Source organism: Mobula birostris, chromosome 9 (assembly GCF_030028105.1).
Source record: "Mobula birostris isolate sMobBir1 chromosome 9, sMobBir1.hap1, whole genome shotgun sequence".
Lineage (NCBI taxonomy): Eukaryota > Metazoa > Chordata > Chondrichthyes > Myliobatiformes > Myliobatidae > Mobula > Mobula birostris.
Window position 1 is genome coordinate 132,881,159 of NC_092378.1, and position 16,547 is coordinate 132,897,705.

Sequence of the window (16,547 nt, forward strand, 5' to 3'; positions counted from 1 at the left end):
GAGACAACAGGAAGTTACAGAGCAATAAAAACATAAATGCTGGAAATACACAGTAACTCCCCCTAATAACTCAACATTTTTCACTGAATTACTCTTCAAGATTCCATATATTACAACCTACCATAAGCAATCTCTCTCCATTATTTAACCTTCACTGTCCAACTATCTTGCATTCCTCCAGTGTGTCTGTCCTTCACAAAATATGATGCTGAGAACTCACAGTACTTCAGTTGCAGTCCAACCTGCTGTAATGTATCCTTTAACTTTTAAATTACAGATCCCTAGATTTAATCAGCATTCCATTATTCTTTCTGATTATTTTCTGCGTATGCCTTTTTTGTTTCTCTTTGTTTCTCTTTGTTTCCCGCTTCAGTCTAGCTGCCTCAACTGGCTTCCAGCAGCACATAGGTAAATGGCCCAATTCTGTACAGCGATAAAAATTTAGTGTTCTTACAAAAACATGTCTGGAAAATGACCAATCATACTGGACGCCCAACAACTCATTCACTTAGCAGCTGCTACACGTGTTGGTCTGTACCTTGTTAACATTCCAAGCAGCAATCTCCAGCACTAGAGCTCTTCCAAGTGTCCAACAGACTGAGTCTGTTTCTGGAAACCGCGTATCCTGGCTGACATTTCTGTTCATAGATAAATCTTCCTTTTATTGCTTAATCACATCATGTTCTGAACAGTTTCTTCACATCTAATGCAATCATAAAAAAACGATTCATCCCTTTGCCTCCTGTGGTGAAACCTGAACCAACCAGCAATAATGAGTGACCCCAGACTCAGATGCTTGCATTTATACAGCGCGCATCACAAAGGAGTAACTCTGAGGTATAATCACTGATATTGTTTTGGAGACTTCTCTTGCATTTTGTCCTTGGGCTGGGCAAGAAAAAATGGATTTCTTTATCAATGTATATGTTGTAAGTCTGCAAAATTGTTAAACAACACATACAATATGCTGGAGGAGCTCAGCAGGCCAGGCAGCATCTATGGAAAAGAGTACAGTCGATGGTTTGGGCCAGGACCCTTCAAAACTTTTGTCATTTTGTCACCTCTTGCAAGTCTGTGTGCCAGAAGATAAAATTTTATATTTTTGCAACAACTCATTCTAGATTGATTTTTGGGATGAGGGAGATGATCTTTGAGGCAAGATTGAGAAGAATGCAACTGTAGTCCTGGAGACAAGAAGACTGAGACAATTATGATTCCATGTAAAATTGATCGGGTAGATGCTATGAAGCTATTCCTCGGAATAGAATGTCTAAACTAGGGGGAGTGTTCTCAGGATAGTTGTTCAGCCATACAAAGCAGGAGTGTTTGCCCAGGATTCCAGCTCTATTGATTTCCTGACCTGAACAGCTAATGATAATCAGATATTCAAGGATGAGATCTATTGATTTTTGGAATGGAGGAGTCTGGGAATCAGTCAGGAAAAGGGAACTGAGTTTCAGGGTTATCCATGACATAATTAATTTATGTCCACTCCACTCCTATTTATGATCTTACTTTTCCTTCCTCTCATTCCCCTCCATTGGCCAGTGGTATCACCGTAGAATAGATGCGATATTTCAAAATGGAATAGGCTTGTTTTAGAACTAATATGCACCCTGAAATGTAGTTTCTCATAATGAAGTTTCTCATAAGTAGTTTCTCATATTGAAACTACAATTGAGAATTGTATTGAGAAACTACAGAATAGGACCAATAGTCCTGGAGTGAGAGGTATGAAATGTGAAAGGAGATTTTAGCTTTGGTTTTAAAAAGACTGCTCTGAGATCCGAGGAATGAAAAGAAAGTGGTGAGATCAATCTTAATACTCCAGTTCAGTGCCTTTGGATGTGAAAGGCGCTATATACATGCAAATTTTTTTCCATCTCCTCTTCCTATTTGTCCCTAATTGTTTTTGATTTAGCTCTCCATTTTGGAGAACCAACATCTCCACTCATTTCATGATCTGCATTGGAAAGGATGGCTAACACCAACCCCCTGAGATAAATGCTAACATCAGGGTTTATATTTTAACTTGCTTTGATCTGTGGAGAATGTCTTTAGCAATTCTTGAATGACATGATTGCAATCTTTAAGCAGCTGGTTTGAATCAAAAGCAGCAAAACAATAACGCCAGATGCAACTGCCAAAGGTCATCCTGGTGTGCCCCACTAACTGCTATAAACTGAAAACTAAAAATAGTTTACAACCTGTTTTTTATCTAAAAAGGCAACGCATACACAAGTAACCAAGACATGTACGTCAGCACTCCCACTCTTGATCATACTCTCACTTTCTTGCCCACGCTCTCACCTCCCACACACTTTGCAATATTTCTCCCACTTTCTAAAGTTAAATTACAATTTCCATGATCAACCCTGGCCAGAATGACTCAGAAACCCTCCACATTTTCCTAAGGATCATGACATGATAACGACCAAAGCAGTGAGGATGGAATTATTGAACTATGCTGTAAGTCATCATTCCATTGGAGCGGATGTGCTAAGCCTGACTTCAGCAAGGTGGGGTCCAGGTGACCAGTTCCATTTGTATACTTCTGGGCAGTCTTGACCTCAAGGAAGCCAAAGGGAAAAAGGACAACTTTAGTCAGAAGTAGTTAGATTTGCACTAGAAGCATCTGCAGAGAAAGAAATTTTAGGAGTCATAAGAAAAAGTACAGCATAGAAACAGGCCCTTTCGCCAATCGAGTTTGTGCCATCAAGCAAACATCCTCGTAGAAATCCAACACTTATCCTAATTTATTCTGCCCACTTCTCCACCAAGTCCACCCAGTTCTTCACTCAACCACACTCTAGGAGCAACTGACAGCAGCCAATTGCACCACCAACCTGCATTCCTTTGGGACGAGAGAGAAAACTGGGGCGCCCAGGAGAAACTGGCATGGTCACAGGAAGAGCATGCAAGCTCCACACAGACAGCACTGGAGGTGAGGATTGAAATTGAATGACTGGAGCCACGAGAGAGCAGCTCCACCAGCTGCACCACCTTGCAGGAGGGGTCTTGCTGGAGGGACTGAGCTCCCTTTCAGCAAAACCCATGAGTAAGTTGGCAAATTGACACATGTAGAAAAATACAGTGAAAAACATCTATGCATATCATTTCATCACATCAGTACACTGAGGTAGTACAATGGAAGACTATAACAGAAAGCAGAATAATTACAGTTACAGAGAAAGTGCAGTGCAGCCAGACAATAACATGCAAGGCCATAACTAAGTACTTTGTGAGGTCAATAGTCCATGTTAGCATCTTATTAATGCTTACCTATGATCTTCTTATGTTCTGGAATCTCAGCCACACTATTCCCCTCGCCAGAAGATGCACTGAACAGTGACCACTAGAGCCATTTCCATCTCTGCAGAGGGGGCACACTGGCCTCACACACCTGCTCATCAGCGAGGGTTAAAATTGAGGTTGGCATGATATGTTCATGGTGGTCAGTTGGCTGATATTAACTGCCCTCCTGCCCGGTTTCTGCCAGGCTGGATTGGTTAAAATTGCCCCTCCCAGAGACAGTAAGGCTCTTCCAAGATGAGCACATTGTGTAGACTCTGCCAATAGCCACCTCCGCAGAGCATCTATTTTTGCTGCAATAGTGTAGTCTCATGGTATTTTTAAATCATCTCTTTTTCCTCACGCAGAGTGACAAAGAAAATCTTTATAAAGATGCCATATTGACAGTAAATTTGACATTTTGACAGATTTGAAGCAGAGCTATTTTTACTTAAATAATGTGATTTTGTTGTATATTCAAAGGAGCCACTAGTTCTTCACATCAGGGAGGCAAAGAGATTTTTTCCTGCAATGGCAAGAAGATTGTAGATGATTTTCAAGAGAGTTGGTGTTATTTGAACTTTAAGCTGGACTTGTTCTTTATGTTGGGTTTTCTAATGGTGTTTGCTATTGCACAGCAGTTTGCCTAGGATTGTTACACGTTCTGACCTCGGGGGAAGATATCTCAATTGTAGGGGCCAATATAATGAAAAATAGAACATAGAACAGTACAGCACAGTACAGGCCCTTTGGCCCATGACATCTGGCCCGTTAACCCAGTCCAAGAAAAATATAATGTTTCCCTCCCACATAGACCTTCATTTTTCTTTCATCCATATGCCAATAATCTAAGAATCTCTTAATGCATCTTCCTCTACCACCACCCCGGCAGGACGTTCCACATACTTACCACTCTGTGTGTGTGTGTGGGGGGGGGGGAAACTACCTCTGATATCTATAATCACCTTAAAATTACATCCTCTCATATTAGCCATTTCTGCTCTGGGAAAAAGGTACTGGCTGTCCATTCTATCTAGCACTCTTATCATGCACATCTCTGTCAAGTCACCTCTCATCCTCCCTTGCTCTAAAAAAAATTCCCTCTAACTTTCCACATAAGAAATGTTCTCTAATCCAGTCAGCATTGTGGTGAATCCCTTCTGCACACCCTCTAAAGCTTTCACATTCTTCTCATAATGAAGAATTGGGAAGAATTGAACTCAATACTAGACCCAGCACAACACAAAGAATGGCAGAAATGTTTTAGTTAATCCTTTGCTTTAGAATTCCTTCAGAGGTGAAGGTGCAAATCAGCCAAGTGGTGGAACATGTTACCATTTCTGGATTATGTGAGGAATATGGTGAAATTCCTTCAATCTTACACAAGAAGATGATATAACGATAGCACATCAGATCCCCTAGTATCTCTGTCAGATGACTTCTTCTGAGAAGGCTAAAGCCTTGATGTCTTTCTTTGTGTTGTGCCAATGAATATCAATCTAAAATTTGATTTATGCTGTCACAAAATGTGTTGAGATAACCTGTACTTATTTTCAATTTGGTCGTTTAAGAGGTGGCACAAAGACCAACTTAAATAGGGCTAGACTTCCTCCCAGGAGCAATTACTAGGAAGACTTTATATTTGGATTTCGTTTAGATTTTAACCATTCACAGTTATGGGTTGGTGTGAATTTGTGCGAACTACACATTGAAACATTCCATAGCTGACTTCCTAAGGTGCTAGAATGTTCTACTGTTTACTTTGCTTCTTGCAAGCATGTCTCTCTTTGTAAACAGGATACAAGGGAAATACTTGAATTAAATCTTCCACTTACATTACTTTGCAGAGATATGCTCTCAAGCTATCGCTGCAGAAATATAAAAATGCTGTCTAAAGAAAGTTATTTGTTAGTTAAAGCCAGAACTGAGTGGCATTCCATAACCCCTGTGAAATGGCATTTAAATTATCGAATATTCCATCATTGTCACCTTGCTGTTTTACTCATTGAGTTGTCTCTTCAATCTAAGTCATTCCGTTGTTAGGTTATTTTAATGTAGGTCAAGGGATAATTACCTTATTGATCCTTAGCCCAGACCATGAATGATTTAATTGAACCTGGCCAAGCTCAGAAAAAACTATTGTAAGAAAGTCACCTCATTTCCTATAATAGCATCTGAGCCAAGATCCACTGCCATTTCTCAAATTGCTATGCGTGAAAGGTTTAGTGGCTTCTATTGTTCAATTCTTCCAGATGGTTCTTGTAAAACTGAAATTTCTAGAAGCATGCAAAAGGTCAGTCATACTTAAAAAACTGAGAATGTTACGATTTGCATCTTATTTCATCTTGATTATCCAATGTACTTCATACAGCAAATTAGGATTTCATATCAACTTTTACTGTGCTGTGGTTGAATAATTCTATTGTAGACTCTAAATGTTTCCCAGAGGATAACACAGTGACATTTTCTTTTTACATTTGAAAAAAATTCAAACCAAAATGTGAGCTGAGCTTGTTTGCAGGAGCAGGGTGCCTACAGTTTATCCATCTCGGGAATATTGCACAATGATCTCCCAGATGGGCCAGATGGCCTAATTCTGCTCCTATATCCTACGGTCTTATGACAAAGAAAACTTTTTTTGTTTGGTTTACAGAAAGGTCATTGAGATCTAGGGGCTGAAATGTAGGGATTTCAGAATTATTGTGCTCCAACCTTTGTCTCTCACTGTTTCTGCCACTGTGATCACTGCACGTGGCATGTAAATGGGCCCAAATTCCATCCAGTATATGGCTTCTTTGACTCAGCTTGGGAAGGCTATACAAGCACTGCTGTGTGGGGAGAGGTTCTGTTCTATATTGTATTGCAAAGCCATGGCATTTAAATTATCGAATATTCCATCATTGTCATTATCCCATCATCGTTTTTTTTCTATTGTTTTTATTTATTTTTTCTGCATTTCTGTGAGAGTAAAATTTATTCCATATTCTCAAATTTTTAGGCAGTGGTTCAAATTTTTAAGGGAAATTTTGTGTACCCAAATAGGCATAATGCATGGGTCATCTATTGAAAGTTCCTAGAAGCAACACTAATGGCCCTAAGCAACACACATCAAAGTTGCTGGTGAACGCAGCAGGCCAGGCAGCATCCCTAGGAAGAGGTACAGTCGACGTTTCAGGCCGAGACCCTTCGTCTGGACTAACTGAAGGAAGAGTGAGTATGGCATTTGAAAGTTGAAGGGGGAGGGGGAGATCCAAAATGATAGGAGAAGACAGGAGGGGGAGGGATGGAGCCAAGAGCTGGACAGGTAATAGGCAAAAGGGATACGAGAGGATCATGGGACAGGAGGTCCGGGAAGAAAGACAAGGGGGGGGGGGAAGCCAGAGGATCGGCAAGGGGTATATTCAGAGGGACAGAGGGAGAAAAAGGAGAGTAAGAGAAAGAATGTGTGTATAAAAATAAGTAACAGATGGGGTACGAGGGGGAGGTGGGGCATTAGCGGAAGTTAGAGAAGTCGATGTTCATGCCATCAGGTTGGAGACTACCCAGACAGAGTATAAGGTATTGTTCCTCCAACCTGAGTGTGGCTTCATCTTTACAGTAGAGGAGGCCGTGGATAGACATGTCAGAATGGGAATGGGATGTGGAATTAAAATGTGTGGCCACTGGGAGATCCTGCTCTTTCTGGCGGAAAGAGCGTAGGTGTTCAGCAAAGCGGTCTCACAGTCTGCGTCGGGTCTCGCCAATATATAAAAGGCCACATTGGGAGCACCGGATGCAGTATATCACCCCAGTCGACTCACAGGTGAAGTGTTGCCTCACCTGGAAGGACTGTTTGGGGCCCTGAATGGTGGTAAGGGAGGAAGTGTAAGGGCATGTGTAGCACTTGTTCCACTTACACGGATAAGTGCCAGGAGGGAGATCAGTGGGGAGGGATGGGGGGGACGAATGGACAAGGGAGTCGCGTAGGGAGCGATCCCTGCGGAATGCAGAGAGAGGGGGAGAGGGAAAGATGTGCTTAGTGGTGGGATCCCGTTGGAGGTGGCGGAAGTTACGGAGAATAATATGTTGGACCCGGAGGCTGGTGGGGTGGTAGGTGAGGACCAGGGGAACCCTATTCCTAGTGGGGTGGCGGGAGGATGGAGTGAGAGCAGATGTACGTGAAATGGGGGAGATGCGTTCAAGAACAGAGTTGATAGTGGAGGAAGGGAAGCCCCTTTCTTTAAAAAAGGAAGACATCTCCCTCATCCTAGAATGAAAAGCCTCATCCTGAGAGCAGATGCAGCGGAGACGGAGGAATTGCAAGAGACAGGGTGAGAAGAGGAATAGTCCAGATAGCCGTGAGAGTCAGTAGGCTTATAGTAGACATCAGTGGATAAGCTGTCTCCAGAAACAGAGACAGAAAGATCTAGGAAGGGGAGGGAGGTGTTGGAAATGGACCAGGTAAACTTGAGGGCAGGGTGAAAGTTGGAGGCAAAGTTAATAAAGTCAACGAGCTCTGCATACGTGCAGGAAGCAGCGCCAATGCAGTCGTCAATGTAGCGAAGGAAAAGTGGGGGACAGATACCAGAATAGGCACGGAACATAGATTGTTCCACAAACCCAACAAAAAGGCAGGCATAGCTAGGACCCATACGGGTGCCCATAGCTACACCATTAGTTTGGATGAAGTGGGAGGAGCCAAAGAAGAAATTATTAAGAGTAAGGACTAATTCCGCTAGACGGAGCAGAGTGGTGGTAGAGGGGAACTGATTAGGTCTGGAATCCAAAAAGAAGCGTAGAGCTTTGAGACCTTCCTGATGGGGGATGGAAGTACATAGGGACTGGACATCCATGGTGAAAATAAAGCGGTGGGGGCCAGGGAACTTAAAATCATCGAAAAGTTTAAGAGCGTGAGGAGTGTCATGAACATAGGTAGGAAGGGATTGAACAAGGGGGGATAAAACCGTGTCGAGGTATGCAGAAATGAGTTCGGAGGGGCAGGAGCAAGCTGAGACAATAGGTCGGCCAGGACAGGCAGGTTTGTGGATCTTGGGTAGGAGGTAGGAACGGGAAGTGCGGGTGTGGGAACTATAAGGTTGGTAGCAGTGGATGGGAGATCCCCTGAGTGGATAAAGTCGGTGATGGTGTGGGAGACAAAGGCCTGGTGCTCCTTAGTGGGGTCACGATCGAGGGGTAAATAAGAGGAGGTATCCGCGAGTTGTCGCTGTGCCTCGGCAAGGTAGAGGTCAGTACGCCAGACTACAACAGCACCCCCCTTATCGGCGGGTTTAATAATAAGGTTAGGATTAGTGCGGAGGGAGTGGAGAGCAGAGCGTTCTGAAGGAGTGAGGTTGGAACGGGAACAAGATGCAGTGAAGTCGAGACGGTTGATGTCCCGTCGGCAGTTAGCGATAAAGAGATCCAGAGCAGGCAGAAGACCAGAGTGGGGTGTCCATGAAGAAGAGGAGGGTTGAAGACGGAAGAAGGGGTCATCGGTGGGGGTGGAAGAGTCCTTGCCGAAGAAGTAGGCTCGGAGACGGAGACGGCGGAATTAAAGTTCCGCATCATGGTGAACACGGAACTCGCTGAGGTGTGGGCGAAGGGGGACAAACGTGAGGCCCTTACGGAGGACAGAGTGCTCTGCCTCTGACAGTTGAAGGTCGGAGGGGATGGTAAAGACCCGGCACGGATGAGAGCTGGGATCAGAGTGGGGGGGGAGGCTGGGGGTGTCAATGGAGAGGGGAGGGTTGGGGTGAGAGGAAGATGGAGCCTCTGAGGACCCAGGAGCTGATGATGAATCTGAGGGAGATGGAGTTGCAGAGTGGTGGTGGGGGAAGAGGAGACAGGAGTCACAACAGCAGCACATAAAGACCCGGCCTGGAGTTCAAGGCTGGTGTCGCAGTTGGTGGTTGCGCAATCAATGGCCCTAATCTGTCTCTACATTTGGATGCCAATATTGTCCTTCTACCATTAATTGGTCCCCAGTTGCTGGTGCCTCTGAGTTCAACTCCAAATCCAATTGTAAATCTGATGGAAGTTTGAAGTGCTCCTGGCTTTCCAAGGTCACAGCTTTTCTGATGTCCTGCTCATCATCGCCATCATTGTGTGCCATGTCATATCACATGGGCGATCAATGGCTTGGCCATGATTATTCTCAGCAAATTTTTTCCACAGAAGTGTTTTGCTATTGCCTTCTTCTGGGCGGTGTCTTTACAAGACAGGCAACCCTAGCCATTATCAGTACTCTTCAGAGATGGTTTGCCTGGCATCGGTGGTTGAATAACCAGAATGTGATATGCACCAGCTGCTCATGTGACCCTAATTGGGGGACTATGTAGGTGTTACATCTTGCCCAGGGGTGACCTGCAAGCTGGCGAAGGGAAGGAGTGCCTTACACCTCTTTTGGTAGAGATGCATCTTCACCCCGCCACCCCTGCACTGCTCTCTCTGCTTAAACCCTCTCAGGAGTGGAGCCAGCAACCATCCCATTGACCCTTGACTAGGAAATCTTGTGCTTCTGGCAGTGTTGGGTGACCAGATGGAAGTTCTGGATAATGAGTCTGTCACTGGCACTGCCTCTGGTGAGAGAATCCCAGATGCCAGCTCAGCCAGTTCTGACCCCATCCCTTGCATCCTACCTTGGTTACATCTTATACCCACCTCTAGACCTTAGATTCTCCTACCATAGGATACATCTTCTTCACATCCACTCTATCAAGGCCTTTCATGTGGCTCAGAACTTTGTTGCACTTTAAGGAGGTAGAAGTTTAGCACATCCTACCTATGTCTTAAATTCAAATATTTTATTCCTCCTTAAAAGGGTGTTCAGTTAAATAAATATCAAAATAAGGGATAAAATTCCAACTTCATATTCCCAGTAGGGTGCTCTACCAGTTGGTGACACATCACACATTCTGACATGCTGTGCATGTTTTTACAAGTAGTTGGATTAATGGATAGAAAATCGTACAACAGCATGTAGCCAAGTTTTCATAATCTAGACCCAACAGCAAGGCTCCCTGCTGAGATTGAAGAGTCAGAAAGTTAGTGCTTTACTGTCAGCTTGACTCACTTGGCCACGTTCTCATCTCAAAGTATGGCTCAGGCCCTAGTTTGGACCATTACAGAGAGAGTGATCCCCTTACGCAGCTTCCAAGAATCAGTGGTCATCTCCAGGCCCAGCCCTGAACATCTTTCTAATCTCTATGTTATCCGGTCTCATCGTCCACTTCTCCTGTCTATAGTCTCCACATAACCCAGCTTCACTCTCCTCCCTGGTCAAATTCACAGCAGTTGCATGACTCCTGCGTGCAGTTAGCAGAGTTTCCATGCATTCTTAGAGTTCTGCCATCATGCCAATGACATGAGTGTTCCAAGGGATTGCACAGTGAGCAACCTGTCCTGTAAGAAGTTGTTGTGATACCACTTTGGTAAGGTGAGAACATCTGTAAACCATCCTTGTCAATGCAACAATACCCTTCCTCAGCTCCAAAATGGCTGCTGTGGCTTCAAGTTGGAGTTCTACACTGATAAGCATATTGATCAGCCTGTTCAGTCAGTACATTTCCAATTGTACAGAAGCCAACTCCTCCAGTATGGTAAACACAGTAAGGCGGAACTACAGTGTTGTGAAATGTATGATAATGCATTTTGGTAAAAGGAACAATAGTGCAGACTATTATCTAAATGGGGAGAAGGTTCAAACGTCAGAGATGCATAGAGACTTAGGAGTCCTCATGCAAGGCTTCCAGAAGGTTAATTTTCAGGTTGAGTCTGTGGAAAAGAAGGCAGGAGCAATGTTGGCATGTATTTCAAGGGGAATAGAATATAAAAGCAAGGAGATAATGCTAAAGCTTTATAAGACACTAGTCAGGCCACATTTGGAGTGTTGTCAAAAGTTTTGGGTCTCATATCTCAGAAAGGATGTGTTGTCATTGGAGAGAGTCCAGAGGAGGTTCACAAGGATGATTCTTGGAATCAAGGGGTTAACATGTGATGTGTGTTTGTCAGCTTTGAGCCTGTATTCACTGGAATTTAGAAGAATGCAGGAGGATCTCATTGAAACCTACCAAATATTGAAAGGATTAAATAGGGTGGATGTGGAGAGCATGTTTCCTATGGTGGGGGTATCCAGAACAAGAGGGCACTGCCTTAAAATTGAGGGGCGACCTTTTAGAACAAGGTAAGGAGGAATTTTTTTAGCCAGAGAGTTGTGAATCTGTGGAATGGTCTGCCACAGACTGCAGTAGAGGCCAAGTCTGTGCGTATATTTAAGGCGATAGTTGATCATTTCTTGGTCAGTCAGAGCATCAAAGGATATGGTGAGAAGGCAGGTGTACTGTTGAATAGGATCCAGGATCAGCCACAACGACGGAATAATAAAGCAGGCTCAATGGGCTGAATGCCCTAATTCTGTTCCTACGTCTTATGGAACTAAGATGTCACCAGATGGCGACTTCTTCGAGCTCATCAACGAAAATAACTTAAATTCTTCTCTTTAGTGTATCTTTTTTTCCTCTTTAAGGCTGGAGTTCTGTTGAAGTCCATAATCTGCAGCTGCCCTCAAACTGATTTTTTTCATGGCTGATGTGTTCCCGCTCCCGGAGCTCACTGACTGGCCAATTTCAATATATCTAGGAGTGGCCTGGAAGACACCTGCCTTCAGGTTGTGGTTCTGTGGCCCTGTGGACAAATTGATTCCATGCCAGTGTTGCTGACTGAGGTGCTATGAGAAAACGAAACATCGAGACGGCGGATGCAGCATCTGTACTCAGGCATTATCTCCCTCCTCCTCCCTCCCCCTCCCTCCCCCACCCACTCCCCCCCCAACTCTCCCACTCCCCCACTTCCCCTCCACTCCAAATTCTCAGGCTGAAGAAAACTGGAATAAAAGTGTTGCGGCAGACTGTTTGGTTTGTTGGTCTGCCCTCACACTGTGGAAGGGGGAACCTCTCTGTCCATTTATTAGGGAGGGAGAGAGAGAGCCTGTGGCACATCGAATTGTCAAGTAAACAATAGTTTTTGTTGACTGCAGATCATGATGCTTCCTACTGAAGTGGGGGGGGGGGCGGGATTCATGCTTTGCTGCTGCCTGTGCATGGGAGGGGAGACTGGGGGCTTTGGGGTTCTAACTTCATTTTGTCATTCATTCTTTGAGGTTCTCTTCTGTTTCTGTGGATGTCTGCAAAGAGTAAGAATTTCAGGTTGTATACTGTATACATATTCTGATGTTAAATGGAAGCATTGAACCATTGAACGCAAGAGATTCAGCAGAAGCTGGAAATCTGGAGCAAAATACAAAAAATGCTGGAGGAACTCAGCAAGTCAGGCCAAGACAGAGGCCCTGTTCTGATGAAGGGTCTCAGACCGAAGCATCGACTGTTTATTCCCCTTTGTAGATGCTGCCAGAATTGCTGAGTTCCTCCCGCATTTTATTTGTGCTCCTCTAGTTTGATGATTGGTACATTTTTAAATTAAAAATGTACATGCTACATTTAGGACAAAGTGAATTACCAGTGGCCAAAATTGACAGTATCATCGTGCCCAATTTTGCCCCACTCCCTCAATTCCTGGCATTTAAATCGGCCCAACTCTGGACTTGGAATTTCACAGATGTTCAAACCATTCCATACTTACCAGTCCTGAAGTAAATTAAACCAATCAAAGATGCTACATTTCTGTAAAATACTTTAAGAAAACCTTCTGAGGTTATAAAAGGAGCTACATGAATACAAGTTTCTTTTCTCTTGTTTACCTGCCAATTATCTGGGGATTTTAAAAGTATTAAATCTTATTGAACCCCAAAAATATCAAAGCTTATTAACTTCAATTGCATTTGAAGTGAACAACCTTGTTTTCCTGTCAATAATTATTCAGGCATAATTTTTAAAACAACCCTCAAACTACAAAGGACTGTGAACATCCTATCACTCCGCTGAGATGATAGAGAGATTAAACAATACCTGGTTTTATACTGCTGCCATGTAATTTTCCATTTACTTTGTACTGGTATTTAAATTTTAAATACAGGAAACACTAGGGAGGACTTTAACTCTTCTGAAGTATAACAAGGATTACAATTAAAACATAACACTTACCTGAGCATTTTTGTCATTTGGTAATTACATGTAAATTAGGCCCTAGTATTGGGTAGGACACCTAAGCTATTTTAATGGCTTATTACTTATAACAAAATATATTCCACCCAGCAGAAACAGAGACCAAGGGGGACTTAAAAGACATTGATGAGAATCTAGCAAGCATTGCCCGAGAGACAGTTTCAGCAATGCTGCTCAAAGAGCACACTTCATTGAGACTGATTGATATCTATGGCAGCATCTCATGACTATTCCATAGGCACAATTTCTATCTTTCCATTCGGGGATTAAAATTTGCCTGCATACCTATTGCAGTCTTTCTCTCTTGCTCCCAGTGCCAACGGGTCACAGCACCTCTGCTTTGTCTCTTCCTGGGAGAATTTTGCTTCATTCTACAAAGTGTCAAGGGAAATACAAATTGGCTACTGAATTAAGATTGTTGTCCTTTCCTTTATTCTAGACTGGAGATTAAAGTAACATTAGATATCTCTCCCCATAGATAAACAAAGCCACGTCCATTCAGTATCATGTGTGGATTCTGGCACACTTGTTGTTCCAAGTTCTGGGATCTACATAATGTAAGTATGTAATCTGCACAAGACCAACAAGCATTCTGCAATCATTGTTCCACCGAGAAGTAGAATTTCCAGGACAATGTCTCATCTGAAATCAGAATCTACAAATATGCATCAGGTCAAATATCAAATTGCTTGCTGTTAGAGGAGGATGAGAGGTGACTTGATCGAGGTGTACAAGATAAGAAGCATAGATAAAGTGGACAGCCAGGCACTTTCTCCCTGAGCAGAAATAATTAATACCAAGGGGCACAATTTTAGGGTGATTGGAGGCATGTATAGGGGGAATGTCAGAGGTAAATACTTTATACAGAGAGGTGGGTGCATGGAACACCCTGCCAAATACATTGGGGGCATTTAAGAAACTCTTCGACACATGGATGTTAGAAAAACTAGAGGCTATGTAAGAGGGAAAAGCGATACTAATCTTAGAGCAGGTTAAAAGGTCATCACAACATAATGGGCCAAAGGGCCCATACTGTGCTATAAAGTTCTACGTTTACGTTGACAGAATTCAACGGCACGGTAGTGCGATGGTTCGCACAGCGCTTTACAGTATCAGCAACCCGGATTCAATTCCCGCCGCTACCTGTAAGAAGCTTGTATGTTCTCCCCGTGACGGCGTGTGTTTTCTCTGGGTGCTCCAGTTATCCTCCCACAGTCCAAAGGTATATCAGTTCATGGGTTAGTTAGTCATTGTAGTTTGTCCCTTGATTAGGCTAGGATTAGGTTGCGGGTTGCTGGACAGCATGGCTCGAAGGGCCAGAAGGGCCTTCTCCGTGCTGTATCTCAAAGAAAGAAGAAAGGAATGAAGGCACAAAGAAGATCTCCAACTACTCTACCCACTTATCTCAACTTCACCACAATTGTGATCATTTGGTCAAATTACCACTAACAATCAGTGCAACTATTTCTAACCTATATCCTTCTCTTTTTCTTTCTTTTAATGCAATAATCACATTGCTAATGTCTGCCTCTGCATAGGTTGATGCGTTATCAGCAAATTAAGAAAGATGAAATAGATATCAAATCAGAAGTCTTAGTGAGCAGAAGATGACAGCAAGCCAGGTAAGAAGAAAATGGCTCCAATTTTTCTGAGTGAGACCAACTACCTATACTCCCACTTGGGTCCTCCACCTAGCAGGCTAGTCTCTGACAGCCTGAGACAGCTGAGTTAAATGATGGGACCCTGTCCGTGACAGGCAGTAAACCTCACCCCATCTTTGTCATCTGTCAATGCTGTAAAGATTTTTCAATGTTGCTGAATGACCCTGATATCCAGAAAGTTAAAAGTATTAAAAAGGAATTAAAGTTAAATCTTTAATCATAACTGCTCAAGTGAAGGCCTCATGCAGAAGGGCTAACCTAGCACAGGATCTGTGTTCATGCAGCAGACCCAACACAAACTGATGCTTATTTTGGTGAACTCGAGTATTTCCAGACTGAACAGCAGATAAAAACCAATGAATAAAACATTGAACAGGGTTGTAAGAGACCACTTGAAGAAGAGATATAATGAGGCAAAGTGGCTTAAGGAGCAATTACCGAGGTTGGGGCATTGGTCGTTGAAGACTGGGTGCTTGTGACAAAATAATAAATATGCAGGATGCAAAATGTGGATGAGTTGTTGGAGACTTCAGAGATGGAAGCAGAGAAGATTTGAAAACAATGACGAAATTTTAAATTAAGACATTTCTTCATCAGGAGTTAATGTAGGCCTGCAATCAGAGAGATAATCACTGATATCATTCAAAGCGGAGATGATAGATTTCAGAGCATTAAGGAAATGGAGCAAAATGGCTACGGAGCTGATGAACAGCAGAGCAGACTCAGGGAACTGGAGGGACTGTTTCTTCTCCTGTTTGTTACGTTCTCACCTGAAGTATAAAAGGGACGATCCGAGTTAAGACATGAGTTGAGTTTGAGGGTCTTCAAGATAAGAAATGGCAGAATGAACTGGCCATCCTGGAGTGCAATGGATTGCTCAAATCGAAACCTAACAATGCAACAACTGATGGTTTCAGCAACAGATGAGCTAATGCAGGGACTCAGCCCAGGCATATTATGGAAAACGAAGTAGCCTTGTTCAGTAACAGCACAGCCAAAGTAGTTAGAAGCTCATCTCTGGATCAGACATGACCCTACAGGCCGGTTCAGTTTCAGAGAACTGCCAGAGAGAGGATTGGAGTCAGTATTTAAGGACTATCACTTGTGGAGAAGATCAACAGAAATAGTTTGCATCTTCCAATATTTAGTTGGGGGAAATTTCTACATACACAGTGCCAGATATCAGATAATTGACATATTGCATGCAGGGAGGTGGCGGATATTATCAAAGTATAATTACATTTTCAGTTAATGTGGTAGATGGGCTGCAGGTAGATGCAGGTGGTGGGCTTTGGGTGCAGCTTTAGGGAGCATAACCATTGCAGATGATGTCCTGCCCCTGACTGCAGAGATCAAAATGGAACCAGGCAAGTACAATTCCACGCAGCTGAACCACACAGAGGCACGTTGCTCTGGGCAGTTACATTAAAGACTTCAGACAAGCCAAGAGGCACAAAGAGGAAGAAGCTCCTGTTATCGCAATCAAGAAGGATTTCAT